Genomic DNA, 18,553 nt, shown 5'->3' with positions numbered 1-18,553 from the left:
AATCATGGCCTTTCCCCTGAGAAACAAAAGTCACCAGGCCAGGTTGCTGATGTCAGTTTGTAGGAGGCACTTGGCACTGTCAAACCAGCCACAGGTGCCTGTGGGGGCACCTTGCGTCTGGGAGGTATCCTCACCCGTGCAGAATTTCAGCAGGCAGCCGGCCACTCCGGGCCACAAGGCCCTGGACATGAACCATGGCCTTTCCCCCGAGAAACAAAAGTCACCAGGCCAGGTTCCTGATGTCAGTTTGCAGGAGGCACTTGGCACAGTCAAACCAGCCACAGGTGTCTGTGGGGGCACCTTGCGTCTGGGAGGTATCCTCAACCATGCGGAATTTCAGGAGGCAGCCGGCCACTCCGGGCCACGGGCACTGGGCACGAATCATGACCTTTCCCCAGAGAAACAAAAGTCACCAGGCCAGGTTCCTGATGTCAGTTTGCAGGAGGCACTTGGCACTGTCAAACGAGCCACTGTTGCCTCTGGGGGCACCTTGCATCTAGGCAGTGTCCCGATCCGTTCGGAATTTCAGCAGGCAGCCGCCCAACCCGGGCCACCCGGCCCTGGACACGAATGATGGCCTTTCCCCTGAGAAACAAAAGTCACCAGGCCAGGTTCCTGATGTCAGTTTGCAGGAGGCACTTGGCACTGTCAAACCAGCCACAGGTGCCTGTGGGGGTACCTTGCATCTGGGCGGCATCCTGACCCGTTTGGAATTTCAGCAGGCAGCCGGCCACTCCGGGCCGAAGGGTCCAGGATATGAAGCATGGCCTTTCCCCTGAGAAACAAAAGTCACCAGGCCAGGTTGCTGATGTCAGTTTGTAGGAGGCACTTCGCACTGTCAAACCAGCCACAGGTGCCTGAGGGGGCACCGTGCATCTGGGCGGAATCCTGATTCGTTTGGAATTTCAGCAGGCAGCCGGCTACTCTGGGCCACCCGGTCCTGGATAGGAACGATGGCCTTTCCCCAGAGAAACAGAAGTCACCAGGCCAGGTTCCTGATGTCAGTTTGCAGGAGGCACCTGGCACTGTCAAACCAGCCCCAGTTGCCTGTGGGGGCTCCTTTCATCTCGGAGCTATCCTGATCCGTGCGGAATTTCAGCGGGCATCCGGACACTCCTGGCGACCAGGCCCAGGAGAGGAACGATGGCCTTTCCCCTGAGAAACAAAACTCACCAGGCTACGTTCCTGATGTCAGTTTGCAGGAGGCACATGGCACTGTCAAACCAGCCACAGTTGCCTGTGGGGGCATCTTGCATCCTTGTGGTATCCTGATCCGTTCGGAATTTCAGCAGGCAGCCGGACACTCCGGGCCACCGGGCCCTAGACATGAACCATGGCCTTTCCCCAGAGAAACAAAAGTCAACGGCAAGGTTCCTGATGTCAGTTAGCAGGAGGCACTTGGCACTGTCAAACCAGCCACTGTTGCCTCTGCGGGCACCTTGCATCTGGGAGGTATCCTCAACCGTGCGGAATTTCAGCAGGCAGCCGGCCCCTCTGGGCCGCAAGGCCCTGGACACGATCTATGGCCTTTCCCCAGAGAAACAAAAGTCACCAGGCCAGGTTTCTGATGTCAGTTTGCAGGAGGCACTTGGCACTGTCAAAGCAGCCACATGTGCCTCTGCGGGCACTTTCCATCTGGGAGGAATCCTGATCCGTTCAAAATTTCAGCAGGCAGCCAGCCACTCCGGGCCACCGGGCACGGGAGAGGACCTATGGCCTTTCCCCAGAGAAACAATGGTTCCTGATGTCAGTTTGCAGGAGGCACTTGGCACTGTCAAACGAGCCACTGTTGCCTCTGGGGGCACCTTGCATCTAGGCAGTGTCCAGATCCGTTCGGAATTTCAGCAGGCAGCCGCCCAACCCGGGCCACCCGGCCCTGGACACGAACGATGGCCTTTCCCCAGAGAAACAAAAGTCACCAGGCCAGGTTCCTGATGTCAGTTTGCAGGAGGCACTTGGCACTGTCAAACCAGCCACAGGTGCCTGTGGGGGTACCTTGCATCTGGGCGGCATCCTGACCCGTTTGGAATTTCAGCAGGCAGCCGGCCACTCCGGGCCTAAGGGTCCAGGATATGAAGCATGGCCTTTCCCCAGAGAAACAAAAGTCACCAGGCCAGGTTGCTGATGTCAGTTTGTAGGAGGCACTTGGCACTGTCAAACCAGCCACAGGTGCCTGAGGGGGCACCGTGCATCTGGGCGGAATCCTGATCCGTTTGGAATTTCAGCAGGCAGCCGGCTACTCTGGGCCACCCGGCCCTGGATAGGAACGATGGCCTTTCCCCAGAGAAACAGAAGTCACCAGGCCAGGTTCCTGATGTCAGTTTGCAGGAAGCACCTGGCACTGTCAAACCAGCCACAGTTGCCTGTGGGGGCTCCTTTCATCTCGGAGCTATCCTGATCCGTGCGGAATTTCAGCGGGCATCCGGACACTCCTGGCGACCAGGCCCAGGAGAGGAACGATGGCCTTTCCCCTGAGAAACAAAACTCACCAGGCTACGTTCCTGATGTCAGTTTGCAGGAGGCACATGGCACTGTCAAACCAGCCACAGTTGCCTGTGGGGGCATCTTGCATCCTTGTGTTATCCTGATCCGTTCGGAATTTCAGCAGGCAGACGGCCACTCCAAGCCACCGGGCCCTAGACATGAACCATGGCCTTTCCCCAGAGAAACAAAAGTCAACGGCAAGGTTCCTGATGTCAGTTTGCAGGAGGCACTTGGCACTGTCAAACCAGCCACTGTTGCCTCTGCGGGCACCTTGCATCTGGGAGGTATCCTCAACCGTGCGGAATTTCAGCAGGCAGCCGGCCCCTCTGGGCCGCAAGGCCCTGGACACGATCTATGGCCTTTCCCCAGAGAAACAAAAGTCACCAGGCCAGGTTGCTGATGTCAGTTTGCAGGAGGCACTTGGCACTGTCAAACCAGCCACATGTGCCTCTGCGGGCACTTTCCATCTGGGAGGAATCCTGATCCGTTCAAAATTTCAGCAGGCAGCCAGCCACTCCGGGCCGCCAGGCACGGGAGAGGACCGATGGCCTTTCCCCAGAGAAACAATGGTTCCTGATGTCAGTTTGCAGGAGGCACTTGGCACTGTCAAACGAGCCCCTGTCGCCTATGGGGGCACCTTGCATCTAGGCAGTGTCCGGATCCGTTCGGAATTTCAGCAGGCAGCCGCCCAACCCGGGCCACCCGGCCCTGGACACGAACGATGGCCTTTCCCCAGAGAAACAAAAGTCACCAGGCCAGGTTCCTGATGTCAGTTTGCAGGAGGCACTTGGCACTGTCAAACCAGCCACAGGTGCCTGTGGGGGTACCTTGCATCTGGGCGGCATCCTGACCCGTTTGGAATTTCAGCAGGCAGCCGGCCACTCCGGGCCTAAGGGTCCAGGATATGAAGCATGGCCTTTCCCCAGAGAAACAAAAGTCACCAGGCCAGGTTCCTGATGTCAGTTTGCAGGAGGCACTTGGCACTGTCAAACGAGCCACTGTTGCCTCTGGGGGCACCTTGCATCTAGGCAGTGTCCCGATCCGTTCGGAATTTCAGCAGGCAGCCGCCCAACCCGGGCCACCCGGCCCTGGACACGAACGATGGCCTTTCCCCAGAGAAACATAAGTCACCAGGCCAGGTTCCTGATGTCAGTTTGTAGGAGGCACTTGGCACTGTCAAACCAGCCACAGGTGCCTGAGGGGGCACCGTGCATCTGGGCGGAATCCTGATCCGTTTGGAATTTCAGCAGGCATCCGGCTACTCTGGGCCACCGGGCCCTGGATAGGAACGATGGCCTTTCCCCAGAGAAACAGAAGTCACCAGGCCAGGTTCCTGATGTCAGTTTGCAGGAGGCACTTGGCACTGTCAAACCAGCCACAGTTGCCTGTGGGGGCTCCTTTCATCTGGGAGCTATCCTGATCCGTGCGGAATTTCAGCAGGCATCCGGACACTCCTGGCGACCAGGCCCAGGAGAGGAACGATGGCCTTTCCCCTGAGAAACAAAACTCACCAGGCTACGTTCCTGATGTCAGTTTGCAGGAGGCACATGGCACTGTCAAACCAGCCACAGTTGCCTGTGGGTGCATCTTGCATCCTTGTGGTATCCTGATCCGTTCGGAATTTCAGCAGGCAGCCGGCCACTCCAAGCCACCGGGCCCTAGACATGAACCATGGCCTTTCCCCAGAGAAACAAAAGTCAACGGCAAGGTTCCTGATGTCAGTTTGCAGGAGGCACTTGGCACTGTCAAACCAGCCACTGTTGCCTCTGCGGGCACCTTGCATCTGGGAGGTATCCTCAACCGTGCGGAATTTCAGCAGGCAGCCGGCCCCACTGGGCCGCAAGGCCCTGGACACGATCTATGGCCTTTCCCCAGAGAAACAAAAGTCACCAGGCCAGGTTTCTGATGTCAGTTTGCAGGAGGCACTTGGCACTGTCAAACCAGCCACATGTGCCTCTGCGGGCACTTTCCATCTGGGAGGAATCCTGATCCGTTCAAAATTTCAGCAGGCAGCCAGCCACTCCGGGCCACTAGGTCCTGGACACGACCTATGGCCTTTCCCCAGAGAAACAAAAGACACGAGGTCAGGTTCCTGATGTCAGTTTGCAGGTGGCACTTGGCACAGTCAAAGCAGCCACAGGTGCCTGTGGGGGTACCTTGCATCTCGGCGCCATCCTGATCCCTTCGGAATTTCAGCAGGCAGCCAGCCACTCCGGGCCACCGGGCACGGGAGAGGACCGATGGCCTTTCCCCAGAGAAACAAAAGTCACCAGGCCAGGTTGCTGATGTCAGTTTGTAGGAGGAACTTGGCACTGTCAAACCAGCCACTGTTGCCTGTGGTGGTACCATCGGTCTGGGAGGTAGCCTGATCCATGCGGAATTTCAGCAGGAAGCCTGCCACTCCGGGCCACAAGGCCCTGGACATGAACCATGGCCTTTCCCCTGAGAAACAAAAGTCACCAGGCCAGGTTCCTGATGTCAGTTTGCAGGAGGCACTTGGCACTGTCAAACCAGCCACAGGTGTCTGTAGGGGCACTTTCCATCTGGGAGGCATCCTGATCCGTGCGGAATTTCAGCAGGTAGCCCGGCACTCCGGGCAGCAAGGCCCTGGACTCGACCTATGGCCTTTCCCCAGAGAAACAAAAGTCAGCAGGCCAGGTTCCTGATGTCAGTTTGCAGGAGGCACTTGGCACTGTCAAACGAGCCACTGTTGCCTCTGCGGGCACCTTGCATCTAGGCAGTGTCCTGATCCGTTCGGAATTTCAGCAGGCAGCCGGCCAATCCGGGCCACCCGGCCCTGGACACGAACGATGGCCTTTCCCCAGAGAAACAAAAGTCACCAGGCCAGGTTTCTGATGTCAGTTTGCAGGAGGCACTTGGCACTGTCGAACCAGACACAGTTGCCTGTGGGGGCTCCTTTCATCTGGGAGGTATCCCGATTCATACGGAATTTGACCAGGCAGCCGGCCACTCCTGGCCACCGGGCCCTGGACATGAACGATGGCCTTTCCCCAGAGAAACAAAAGTCACCAGGCCAGGTTCCTGATGTCAGTTTGCAGGAGGCACTTGGCACTGTCAAACCAGCCACAGGTGCCTGTGGGGGTACCTTGCATCTGGGCGGCATCCTGACCCGTTTGGAATTTCAGCAGGCAGCCGGCCACTCCGGGCCGAAGGGTCCAGGATATGAAGCATGGCCTTTCCCCTGAGAAACAAAAGTCACCAGGCCAGGTTGCTGATGTCAGTTTGTAGGAGGCACTTGGCACTGTCAAACCAGCCACAGGTGCCTGTGGGGGCTCCGTGCATCTGGGCGGAATCCTGATCCGTTTGGAATTTTATCAGGCAGCCGGCTACTCTGGGCCACCGGGCCCTGGATAGGAACGATGGCCTTTCCCCAGAGAAACAAAAGTCACCAGGCCAGGTTCCTGATGTCAGTTTGCAGGAGGCACTTGGCACTGTCAAACCAGCCACAGGTGCCTCTGGGTGTACCTTGCATCTGGGCGGCATCCTGACCCGTGCGGAATTTCAGCAGGCAGCCGGCCAGTCCGGGCCTAAGGGTCCAGGATATGAATCATGGCCTTTCCCCTGAGAAACAAAAGTCACCAGGCCAGGTTGCTGATGTCAGTTTGTAGGAGGCACTTGGCACTGTCAAACCAGCCACAGGTGCCTGTGGGGGCACCGTGCATCTGGGCGGAATCCTGATCCGTTTGGAATTTCAGCAGGCAGCCGGCTACTCTGGGCCACCGGGCCCTGGATAGGAACGATGGCCTTTCCCCAGAGAAACAGAAGTCACCAGGCCAGGTTCCTGATGTCAGTTTGCAGGAGGCACTTGGCACTGTCAAACCAGCCACAGTTGCCTGTGGGGGCTCCTTTCATCTGGGAGCTATCCTGATCCGTGCGGAATTTCAGTAGGCATCTGGACACCCCGGGCGACCAGGCCCAGGAGAGGAACGATGGCCTTTCTCAGAGAAACAAAAGTCACCAGGCCAGGTTGTTGATGTCAGTTTGCAGGAGGCACTTGGCACTGTCAAACCAGCACAGGTGCCTTTGGGGGCACCTTGCGTCTGGGAGGTATCCTCACCCGTGCGGAATTTCAGCAGGCAGCCGCCCAACCCGGGCCACCGGGCACTGGAGAGGAACGATGGCCTTTCCCCCGAGAAACAAAAGTCACCAGGCCAGGTTCCTGATGTCAGTTTGCAGGAGGCACTTGGCACAGTCAAACCAGCCACAGGTGTCTGTGGGGGCACCTTGCATCTGGGCGGCATCCTGACCCGTTTGGAATTTCAGCAGGCAGCCGGCCACTCCGGGCCTAAGGGTCCAGGATATGAAGCATGGCCTTTCCCCTGAGAAACAAAAGTCACCAGGCCAGGTTGCTGATGTCAGTTTGTAGGATGCACTTCGCACTGTCAAACCAGCCACAGGTGCCTGAGGGGGCACCGTGCATCTGGGCGGAATCCTGATCCGTTTGGAATTTCAGCAGGCAGCCGGCTACTCTGGGCCACCCGGCCCTGGATAGGAACGATGGCCTTTCCCCAGAGAAACAGAAGTCACCAGGCCAGGTTCCTGATGTCAGTTTGCAGGAGGCACCTGGCACTGTCAAACCAGCCACAGTTGCCTGTGGGGGCTCCTTTCATCTCGGAGCTATCCTGATCCGTGCGGAATTTCAGCGGGCATCCGGACACTCCTGGCGACCAGGCCCAGGAGAGGAACGATGGCCTTTCCCCTGAGAAACAAAACTCACCAGGCTACGTTCCTGATGTCAGTTTGCAGGAGGCACATGGCACTGTCAAACCAGCCACAGTTGCCTGTGGGGGCATCTTGCATCCTTGTGGTATCCTGATCCGTTCGGAATTTCAGCAGGCAGCCGGACACTCCGGGCCACCGGGCCCTAGACATGAACCATGGCCTTTCCCCAGAGAAACAAAAGTCAACGGCAAGGTTCCTGATGTCAGTTTGCAGGAGGCACTTGGCACTGTCAAACCAGCCACTGTTGCCTCTGCGGGCACCTTGCATCTGGGAGGTATCCTCAACCGTGCGGAATTTCAGCAGGCAGCCGGCCCCTCTGGGCCGCAAGGCCCTGGACACGATCTATGGCCTTTCCCCAGAGAAACAAAAGTCACCAGGCCAGGTTTCTGATGTCAGTTTGCAGGAGGCACTTGGCACTGTCAAACCAGCCACATGTGCCTCTGCGGGCACTTTCCATCTGGGAGGAATCCTGATCCGTTCAAAATTTCAGCAGGCAGCCAGCCACTCCGGGCCACCGGGCACGGGAGAGGACCGATGGCCTTTCCCCAGAGAAACAATGGTTCCTGATGTCAGTTTGCAGGAGGCACTTGGCACTGTCAAACAAGAGACACAGTTGCCTGTGGGGGCTCCTTTCATCTGGGAGGTATCCCGATTCATGCGGAATTTGACCAGGCAGCCGGCCACTCCGGGCCACCGGGCCCTGGACATGAACGATGGCCTTTCCCCAGAGAAACAAAAGTCACCAGGCCAGGTTGCTGATGTCAGTTTGGAGGAGGCACTTGGCACTGTCAAACCAGCCACAGGTGCCTGTGGGGGTACCTTGCATCTGGGCGGCATCCTGATCCGTTCGGAATTTCAGCAGGCAGCCAGCCACTCCGGGCCACCGGGCACGGGAGAGGACCGATGGCCTTTCCCCAGAGAAACAAAAGTCACCAGGCCAGGTTGCTGATGTCAGTTTGTAGGAGGAACTTGGCACTGTCAAACCAGCCACAGTTGCCTGTGGTGGTACCATCGGTCTGGGAGGTAGCCTGATCCATGCGGAATTTCAGCAGGAAGCCGGCCACTCCGGGCCACAAGGCCCTGGACATGAACCATGGCCTTTCCCCTGAGAAACAAAAGTCACCAGGCCAGGTTCCTGATGTCAGTTTGCAGGAGGCACTTGGCACTGTCAAACCAGCCACAGGTGCCTGTAGGGGCACTTTCCATCTGGGAGGCATCCTGATCCGTTCGGAATTTCAGCAGGTAGCCCGGCACTCCGGGCAGCAAGGCCCTGAACTCGACATATGGCCTTTCCCCAGAGAAACAAAAGGCACCAGGCCAGGTTCCTGATGTCAGTTTGCAGGAGGCACTTGGCACTGTCAAACCAGCCACTGTTGCCTCTGGGTGCACCTTGCATCTAGGCAGTGTCCAGATCCGTTCGGAATTTCAGCAGGCAGCCGGGCAATCCGGGCCACCCGGCCCTGGACACGAACGATGGCCTTTCCCCAGAGAAACAAAAGTCACCAGGCCAGGTTCCTGATGTCAGTTTGCAGGAGGCACTTGGCACTGTCAAACAAGCCACAGGTGTCTGTGGGGGCACCTTGCGTCTGGGAGGTATCCTCAACCATGCGGAATTTCAGGAGGCAGCCGGCCAATCCGGGCCACGGGCACTGGGCACGAATCATGGCCTTTCCCCAGAGAAACAAAAGTCACCAGGCCAGGTTCCTGATGTCAGTTTGCAGGAGGCACATGGCACTGTCAAACCAGCCACCAGTGCCTGTGGGGGCACTTTCCATCTGGGAGGAATCCTGATCCGTTCAAAATTTCAGCAGGCAGCCAGCCACTCCGGGCCACTAGGTCCTGGACACGATCTATGGCCTTTCCCCAGAGAAACAAAAGTCACGAGGTCAGGTTCCTGATGTCAGTTTGCAGGAGGCACTTGGCACAGTCAAAGCAGCCACAGGTGCCTGTGGGGGTACATTGCATCTCGGCGCCATCCTGATCCGTTCGGAATTTCAGCAGGCAGCCAGCCTCTCCAGGCCACCGGGCACGGGAGAGGACCGATGGCCTTTCCCCAGAGAAACAAAAGTCACCAGGCCAGGTTGCTGATGTCAGTTTGTAGGAGGAACTTGGCACTGTCAAACCAGCCACAGTTGCCTGTGGTGGTACCATCGGTCTGGGAGGTAGCCTGATCCATGCGGAATTTCAGCAGGAAGCCGGCCACTCCGGGCCACAAGGCCCTGGACATGAACCATGGCCTTTCCCCTGAGAAACAAAAGTCACCAGGCCAGGTTCCTGATGTCAGTTTGCAGGAGGCACTTGGCACTGTCAAACCAGCCACAGGTGCCTGTAGGGGCACTTTCCATCTGGGAGGCATCCTGATCCGTTCGGAATTTCAGCAGGCAGCCGGCCAATCCGGGCCACCCGGCCCTGGATAGGAACGATGGCCTTTCCCCAGAGAAACAAAAGTCACCAGGCCAGGTTCCTGATGTCAGTTTGCAGGAGGCACTTGGCACAGTCAAACCAGCCACAGGTGTCTGTGGGGGCACCTTGCGTCTGGGAGGTATCCTCAACCATGCGGAATTTCAGGAGGCAGCCGGCCACTCCGGGCCACCGGGCACTGGGCACGAATCATGGCCTTTCCCCAGAGAAACAAAAGTCACCAGGCCAGGTTCCTGATGTCAGTTTGCAGGAGGCACTTGGCACTGTCAAACCAGCCACTGTTGCCTCTGGGGGCACCTTGCATCTAGGCAGTGTCCCGATCCGTTCGGAATTTCAGCAGGCAGCCGCCCAATCCGGGCCACCGGGCCCTGGACACGAACGATGGCCTTTCCCCAGAGAAACAAAAGTCACCAGGCCAGGTTCCTGATGTCAGTTTGCAGGAGGCACTTGGCACTGTCAAACCAGCCACCAGTGCCTGTGGGGGCACTTTCCATCTGGGAGGAATCCTGATCCGTTCAAAATTTCAGCAGGCAGCCAGCCACTCCGGGCCACTAGGTCCTGGACACGATCTATGGCCTTTCCCCAGAGAAACAAAAGTCACGAGGTCAGGTTCCTGATGTCAGTTTGCAGGAGGCACTTGGCACAGTCAAAGCAGCCACAGGTGCCTGTGGGGGTACCTTGCATCTGGGCGGCATCCTGATCCGTTCGGAATTTCAGCAGGCAGCCAGCCACTCCAGGCCACCGGGCACGGGAGAGGACCGATGGCCTTTCCCCAGAGAAACAAAAGTCACCAGGCCAGGTTGCTGATGTCAGTTTGTAGGAGGAACTTGGCACTGTCAAACCAGCCACAGTTGCCTGTGGTGGTACCATCGGTCTGGGAGGTAGCCTGATCCATGCGGAATTGCAGCAGGAAGCCGGCCACTCCGGGCCACAAGGCCCTGGACATGAACCATGGCCTTTCCCCAGAGAAACAAAACTCACCAGGCCAGGTTCCTGATGTCAGTTTGCAGGAGGCACTTGGCACTGTCAAACCAGCCACAGGTACCTGTAGGGGCACTTTCCATCTGGGAGGCATCCTGATCCGTGCGGAATTTCAGCAGGTAGCCCGGCACTCCGGGCAGCAAGGCCCTGGACTCGACCTATGGCCTTTCCCCAGAGAAACAAAAGTCACCAGGCCAGGTTCCTGATGTCAGTTTTCAGGAGGCACTTGGCACTGTCAAACCAGCCACTGTTGCCTCTGGGGGCACCTTGCATCTAGGCAGTGTCCCGATCCGTTTGGAATTTCAGCAGGCAGCCGGCCAATCCGGGCCACCCGGCCCTGGATAGGAACGATGGCCTTTCCCCAGAGAAACAAAAGTCACCAGGCCAGGTTCCTGATGTCAGTTTGCTGGAGGCACTTGGCACTGTTAAACCAGACACAGTTGCCTGTGGGGGCTCCTTTCATCTGGGAGGTATCCCGATTCATGCGGAATTTGACCAGGCAGCCGGCCACTCCAGGCCACCGGGCCCTGGACATGAACGATGGCCTTTCCCCTGAGAAACAAAAGTCACCAGGCCAGGTTGCTGATGTCAGTTTGTAGGAGGCACTTGGCACTGTCAAACCAGCCACAGGTGCCTGTGGGGGTACCTTGCATCTGGGCGGCATCCTGACCCGTTTGGAATTTCAGCAGGCATCCGGCTACTCAGGGCCACCGGGCCCTGGATAGGAACGATGGCCTTTCCCCAGAGAAACAGAAGTCACCAGGCCAGGTTCCTGATGTCAGTTTGCAGGAGGCACTTGGCACTGTCAAACCAGCCACAGTTGCCTGTGGGGGCTCCTTTCATCTGGGAGCTATCCTGATCCGTGCGGAATTTCAGTAGGCGTCCGGACACCCCGGACGACAAGGCCCAGGAGAGGAACGATGGCCTTTCCCCAGAGAAACAAAAGTCACCAGGCCAGGTTGTTGATGTCAGTTTGCAGGAGGCACTTGGCACTGTCAAACCAGCACAGGTGCCTTTGGGGGCACCTTGAGTCTGGGAGGTATCCTCACCCGTGCGGAATTTCAGCAGGCAGCCGGCCACTCCGGGCCACCGGGCACTGGAGAGGAACGATGGCCTTTCCCCCGAGAAACAAAAGTCACCAGGCCAGGTTCCTGATGTCAGTTTGCAGGAGGCACTTGGCACTGTCAAACCAGCCACAGGTGTCTGTGGGGGCACCTTGCGTCTGGGAGGTATCCTCAACCATGCGGAATTTCAGGAGGCAGCCGGCCAATCCGGGCCACGGGCACTGGGCACGAATCATGGCCTTTCCCCAGCGAAACAAAAGTCACCAGGCCAGGTTCCTGATGTCAGTTTGCAGGAGGCACATGGCACTGTCAAACCAGCCACAGTTGCCTGTGGGGGCATCTTGCATCCTTGTGGTATCCTGATCCGTTCGGAATTTCAGCAGGCAGCCGGACACTCCGGGCCACCGGGCCCTAGACTTGAACCATGGCCTTTCCCCAGAGAAACAAAAGTCAACGGCAAGGTTCCTGATGTCAGTTTGCAGGAGGCACTTGGCACTGTCAAACCAGCCACTGTTGCCTCTGCGGGCACCTTGCATCTGGGAGGTATCCTCAACCGTGCGGAATTTCAGCAGGCAGCCGGCCCCTCTGGGCCGCAAGGCCCTGGACACGAACGATGGCCTTTCCCCAGAGAAACAAAAGTCACCAGGCCAGGTTCCTGATGTCAGTTTGCAGGAGGCACTTGGCACTGTCAAACCAGCCACATGTGCCTCTGCGGGCACCTTGCATCTGGGAGGAATCCTGATCCGTTCAGAATTTCAGCAGGCAGCCAGCCACTCCGGGCCACTAGGTCCTGGACACGATCTATGGCCTTTCCCCAGAGAAACAAAAGTCACGAGGTCAGGTTCCTGATGTCAGTTTGCAGGAGGCACTTGGCACAGTCAAAGCAGCCACAGGTGCCTGTGGGGGTACCTTGCATCTGGGCGGCATCCTGATCCGTTCGGAATTTCAGCAGGCAGCCAGCCACTCCAGGCCACCGGGCACGGGAGAGGACCGATGGCCTTTCCCCAGAGAAACAAAAGTCACCAGGCCAGGTTGCTGATGTCAGTTTGTAGGAGGAACTTGGCACTGTCAAACCAGCCACAGTTGCCTGTGGTGGTACCATCGGTCTGGGAGGTAGCCTGATCCATGCGGAATTGCAGCAGGAAGCCGGCCACTCCGGGCCACAAGGCCCTGGACATGAACCATGGCCTTTCCCCAGAGAAACAAAACTCACCAGGCCAGGTTCCTGATGTCAGTTTGCAGGAGGCACTTGGCACTGTCAAACCAGCCACAGGTACCTGTAGGGGCACTTTCCATCTGGGAGGCATCCTGATCCGTGCGGAATTTCAGCAGGTAGCCCGGCACTCCGGGCAGCAAGGCCCTGGACTCGACCTATGGCCTTTCCCCAGAGAAACAAAAGTCACCAGGCCAGGTTCCTGATGTCAGTTTTCAGGAGGCACTTGGCACTGTCAAACCAGCCACTGTTGCCTCTGGGGGCACCTTGCATCTAGGCAGTGTCCCGATCCGTTTGGAATTTCAGCAGGCAGCCGGCCAATCCGGGCCACCCGGCCCTGGATAGGAACGATGGCCTTTCCCCAGAGAAACAAAAGTCACCAGGCCAGGTTCCTGATGTCAGTTTGCTGGAGGCACTTGGCACTGTTAAACCAGACACAGTTGCCTGTGGGGGCTCCTTTCATCTGGGAGGTATCCCGATTCATGCGGAATTTGACCAGGCAGCCGGCCACTCCAGGCCACCGGGCCCTGGACATGAACGATGGCCTTTCCCCTGAGAAACAAAAGTCACCAGGCCAGGTTGCTGATGTCAGTTTGTAGGAGGCACTTGGCACTGTCAAACCAGCCACAGGTGCCTGTGGGGGTACCTTGCATCTGGGCGGCATCCTGACCCGTTTGGAATTTCAGCAGGCATCCGGCTACTCAGGGCCACCGGGCCCTGGATAGGAACGATGGCCTTTCCCCAGAGAAACAGAAGTCACCAGGCCAGGTTCCTGATGTCAGTTTGCAGGAGGCACTTGGCACTGTCAAACCAGCCACAGTTGCCTGTGGGGGCTCCTTTCATCTGGGAGCTATCCTGATCCGTGCGGAATTTCAGTAGGCGTCCGGACACCCCGGACGACAAGGCCCAGGAGAGGAACGATGGCCTTTCCCCAGAGAAACAAAAGTCACCAGGCCAGGTTGTTGATGTCAGTTTGCAGGAGGCACTTGGCACTGTCAAACCAGCACAGGTGCCTTTGGGGGCACCTTGCGTCTGGGAGGTATCCTCACCCGTGCGGAATTTCAGCAGGCAGCCGGCCACTCCGGGCCACCGGGCACTGGAGAGGAACGATGGCCTTTCCCCCGAGAAACAAAAGTCACCAGGCCAGGTTCCTGATGTCAGTTTGCAGGAGGCACTTGGCACTGTCAAACCAGCCACAGGTGTCTGTGGGGGCACCTTGCGTCTGGGAGGTATCCTCAACCATGCGGAATTTCAGGAGGCAGCCGGCCAATCCGGGCCACGGGCACTGGGCACGAATCATGGCCTTTCCCCAGCGAAACAAAAGTCACCAGGCCAGGTTCCTGATGTCAGTTTGCAGGAGGCACATGGCACTGTCAAACCAGCCACAGTTGCCTGTGGGGGCATCTTGCATCCTTGTGGTATCCTGATCCGTTCGGAATTTCAGCAGGCAGCCGGACACTCCGGGCCACCGGGCCCTAGACTTGAACCATGGCCTTTCCCCAGAGAAACAAAAGTCAACGGCAAGGTTCCTGATGTCAGTTTGCAGGAGGCACTTGGCACTGTCAAACCAGCCACTGTTGCCTCTGCGGGCACCTTGCATCTGGGAGGTATCCTCAACCGTGCGGAATTTCAGCAGGCAGCCGGCCCCTCTGGGCCGCAAGGCCCTGGACACGATCTATGGCCTTTCCCCAGAGAAACAAAAGTCACCAGGCCACGTTCCTGATGTCAGTTTGCAGGAGGCACTTGGCACTGTCAAACCAGCCACTGTTGCCTCTGCGGGCACCTTGCATCTGGGAGGAATCCTGATCCGTTCAGAATTTCAGCAGGCAGCCAGCCACTCCGGGCCACTAGGTCCTGGACACGATCTATGGCCTTTCCCCAGAGAAACAAAAGTCACGAGGTCAGGTTCCTGATGTCTGTTTGCAGGTGGCACTTGGCACAGTCAAAGCAGCCACAGGTACCTGTGAGGGTGCCTTGCATCTCGGCTCCATCCTGATCCGTTCGGAATTTCAGCAGGCAGCCAGCCACTCCGGGCCACCGGGCACGGGAGAGGACCGATGGCCTTTCCCCAGAGAAACAATGGTTCCTGATGTCAGTTTGCAGGAGGCACTTGGCACTGTCAAACCAGACACAGTTGCGTGTGGGGGCTCCTTTCATCTGGGAGGTATCCCGATTCATGCGGAATTTGACCAGGCAGCCGGCCACTCCGGGCCACCGGGCCCTGGACATGAACGATGGCCTTTCCCCTGAGAAACAAAAGTCACCAGGCCAGGTTGCTGATGTCAGTTTGTAGGAGGCACTTGGCACTGTCAAACCAGCCACAGGTGCCTGTGGGGGTACCTTGCATCTGGGCGTCATCCTGACCCGTTTGGAATTTCAGCAGGCAGCCAGCCACTCCGGGCCACCGGGCACGGGAGAGGACCGATGGCCTTTCCCCAGAGAAACAAAAGTCACCAGGACAGGTTGCTGATGTCAGTTTGTAGGAGGAACTTGGCACTGTCAAACCAGCCACAGTTGCCTGTGGTGGTACCATCGGTCTGGGAGGTAGCCTGATCCATGCGGAATTTCAGCAGGAAGCCGGCCACTCCGGGCCACGGGCACTGGGCACGAACTATGGCCTTTCCCCTGAGAAACAAAAGTCACCAGGCCAGGTTCCTGATGTCAGTTTGCAGGAGGCACTTGGCTCTGTCAAACCAGCCACCAGTGCCTGTGGGGGCACTTTCCATCTGGGAGGAATCCTGATCCGTTCAAAATTTCAGCAGGCAGCCAGCCACTCCGGGCCACTAGGTCCTGGACACGATCTATGGCCTTTCCCCAGAGAAACAAAAGTCACGAGGTCAGGTTCCTGATGTCAGTTTGCAGGAGGCACTTGGCACAGTCAAAGCAGCCACAGGTGCCTGTGGGGGTACCTTGCATCTCGGCGGCATCCTGATCCATTCGGAATTTCAGCAGGCAGCCAGCCACTCCGGGCCACCGGGCACGGGAGAGGACCGATGGCCTTTCCCCAGAGAAACAAAAGTCAACGGCCAGGTTCCTGATGTCAGTTTGCAGGAGGCACTTGGCACAGTCAAAGCAGCCACAGGTGCCTGTGGGGGTACCTTGCATCTCGGCGCCATCCTGATCCGTTCGGAATTTCAGCAGGCAGCCAGCCACTCCAGGCCACCGGGCACGGGAGAGGACCGATGGCCTTTCCCCAGAGAAACAAAAGTCACCAGGCCAGGTTGCTGATGTCAGTTTGTAGGAGGAACTTGGCACTGTCAAACCAGCCACAGTTGCCTGTGGTGGTACCATCGGTCTGGGAGGTAGCCTGATCCATGCGGAATTTCAGGAGGCAGCCGGCCACTCCGGGCCACAAGGCCCTGGACATGAACCATGGCCTTTCCCCTGAGAAACAAAAGTCACCAGGCCAGGTTCCTGATGTCAGTTTGCAGGAGGCACTTGGCACTGTCAAACCAGCCACTGTTGCCTGTAGGGGCACTTTCCATCTGGGAGGCATCCTGATCCGTTCGGAATTTCATCAGGCAGCCGCCCAATCCGGGCCACCCGGCCCTGGACACGAACGATGGCCTTTCCCCAGAGAAACAAAAGTCACCAGGACAGGTTCCTGATGTCAGTTTGCAGGAGGCACTTGGCACTGTCAAACCAGACACAGTTGCCTGTGGGGGCTCCTTTCATCTGGGAGGTATCCCGCTTCATGCGGAATTTGACCAGGCAGCCGGCCACTCCGGGCCACCGGGCCCTGGAAATGAACGATGGCCTTTCCCCTGAGAAACAAAAGTCACCAGGCCAGGTTGCTGATGTCAGTTTGTAGGAGGCACTTGGCACTGTCAAACCAGCCACAGGTGCCTGTGGGGGTACCTTGCATCTGGGCGGCATCCTGACCCGTTTGGAATTTCAGCAGGCATCCGGCTACTCTGGGCCACCGGGCCCTGGATAGGAACGATGGCCTTTCCCCAGAGAAACAGAAGTCACCAGGCCAGGTTCCTGATGTCAGTTTGCAGGAGGCACTTGGCACTGTCAAACCAGACACAGTTGCCTGTGGGGGCTCCTTTCATCTGGGAGCTATCCTGATCCGTGCGGAATTTCAGCAGGCGTCCGGACACCCCGGGCGACCAGGCCCAGGAGAGGAACGATGGCCTTTCCCCAGAGAAACAAAAGTCACCAGGCCAGGTTGTTGATGTCAGTTTGCAGGAGGCACTTGGCACTGTCAAACCAGCACAGGTGCCTTTGGGGGCACCTTGCGTCTGGGAGGTATCCTCACCCGTGCGGAATTTCAGCAGGCAGCCGGCCACTCCGGGCCACCGGGCACTGGAGAGGAACGATGGCCTTTCCCCAGAGAAACAAAAGTCACCAGGCCAGGTTCCTGATGTCAGTTTGCAGGAGGCACTTGGCACTGTCAAACCAGCCACAGGTGTCTGTGGGGGCACCTTGCGTCTGGGAGGTATCCTCAACCATGCGGAATTTCAGGAGGCAGCCGGCCAATCCGGGCCACGGGCACTGGGCACGAATCATGGCCTTTCCCCAGAGAAACAAAAGTCACCAGGCCAGGTTCCTGATGTCAGTTTGCAGGAGGCACATGGCACTGTCAAACCAGCCACAGTTGCCTGTTGGGGCATCTTGCATCGTTGCGGTATCCTGATCCGTTCGGAATTTCAGCAGGCAGCCGGACACTCCGGGCCACCGGGCCCTAGACATGAACCATGGCCTTTCCCCAGAGAAACAAAAGTCAACGGCAAGGTTCCTGATGTCAGTTTGCAGGAGGCACTTGGCACTGTCAAACCAGCCACTGTTGCCTCTGCGGGCACCTTGCATCTGGGAGGTATCCTCAACCGTGCGGAATTTCAGCAGGCAGCCGGCCCCTCTGGGCCGCAAGGCCCTGGACACGATCTATGGCCTTTCCCCAGAGAAACAAAAGTCACCAGGCCAGGTTCCTGATGTCAGTTTGCAGGAGGCACTTGGCACTGTCAAACCAGCCACAGGTGCCTCTGCGGGCACCTTGCATCTGGGAGGAATCCTGATCCGTTCAGAATTTCAGCAGGCAGCCAGCCACTCCGGGCCACTAGGTCCTGGACACGATCTATGGCCTTTCCCCAGAGAAACAAAAGTCACGAGGTCAGGTTCCTGATGTCAGTTTGCAGGTGGCACTTGGCACAGTCAAAGCAGCCACAGGTGCCTGTGGGGGTACCTTGCATCTCGGCTCCATCCTGATCCGTTCGGAATTGCAGCAGGCAGCCAGCCACTCCGGGCCACCGGGCACGGGAGAGGACCGATGGCCTTTCCCCAGAGAAACAATGGTTCCTGATGTCAGTTTGCAGGAGGCACTTGGCACTGTCAAAGCAGACACAGTTGCCTCTGGGGGCTCCTTTCATCTGGGAGGTATCCCGATTCATGCGGAATTTGACCAGGCAGCCGGCCACTCCGGGCCACCGGGCCCTGGACATGAACGATGGCCTTTCCCCTGAGAAACAAAAGTCACCAGGCCAGGTTCCTGCTGTCAGTTTGCAGGAGGCACTTGGCACTGTCAAACCAGCCACTGTTGCCTCTGGGGGCACCTTGCATCTAGGCAGTGTCCTGATCCGTTCGGAATTTCAGCAGGCAGCCGGCCAATCCGGGCCACCCGGCCCTGGATAGGAACGATGGCCTTTCC

Source organism: Passer domesticus, chromosome 3 (genome assembly GCF_036417665.1).
Source record: "Passer domesticus isolate bPasDom1 chromosome 3, bPasDom1.hap1, whole genome shotgun sequence".
In the NCBI taxonomy this organism is placed as follows: Eukaryota; Metazoa; Chordata; class Aves; order Passeriformes; family Passeridae; genus Passer; species Passer domesticus.
Note: the sequence above shows the minus strand (reverse complement) of the source record.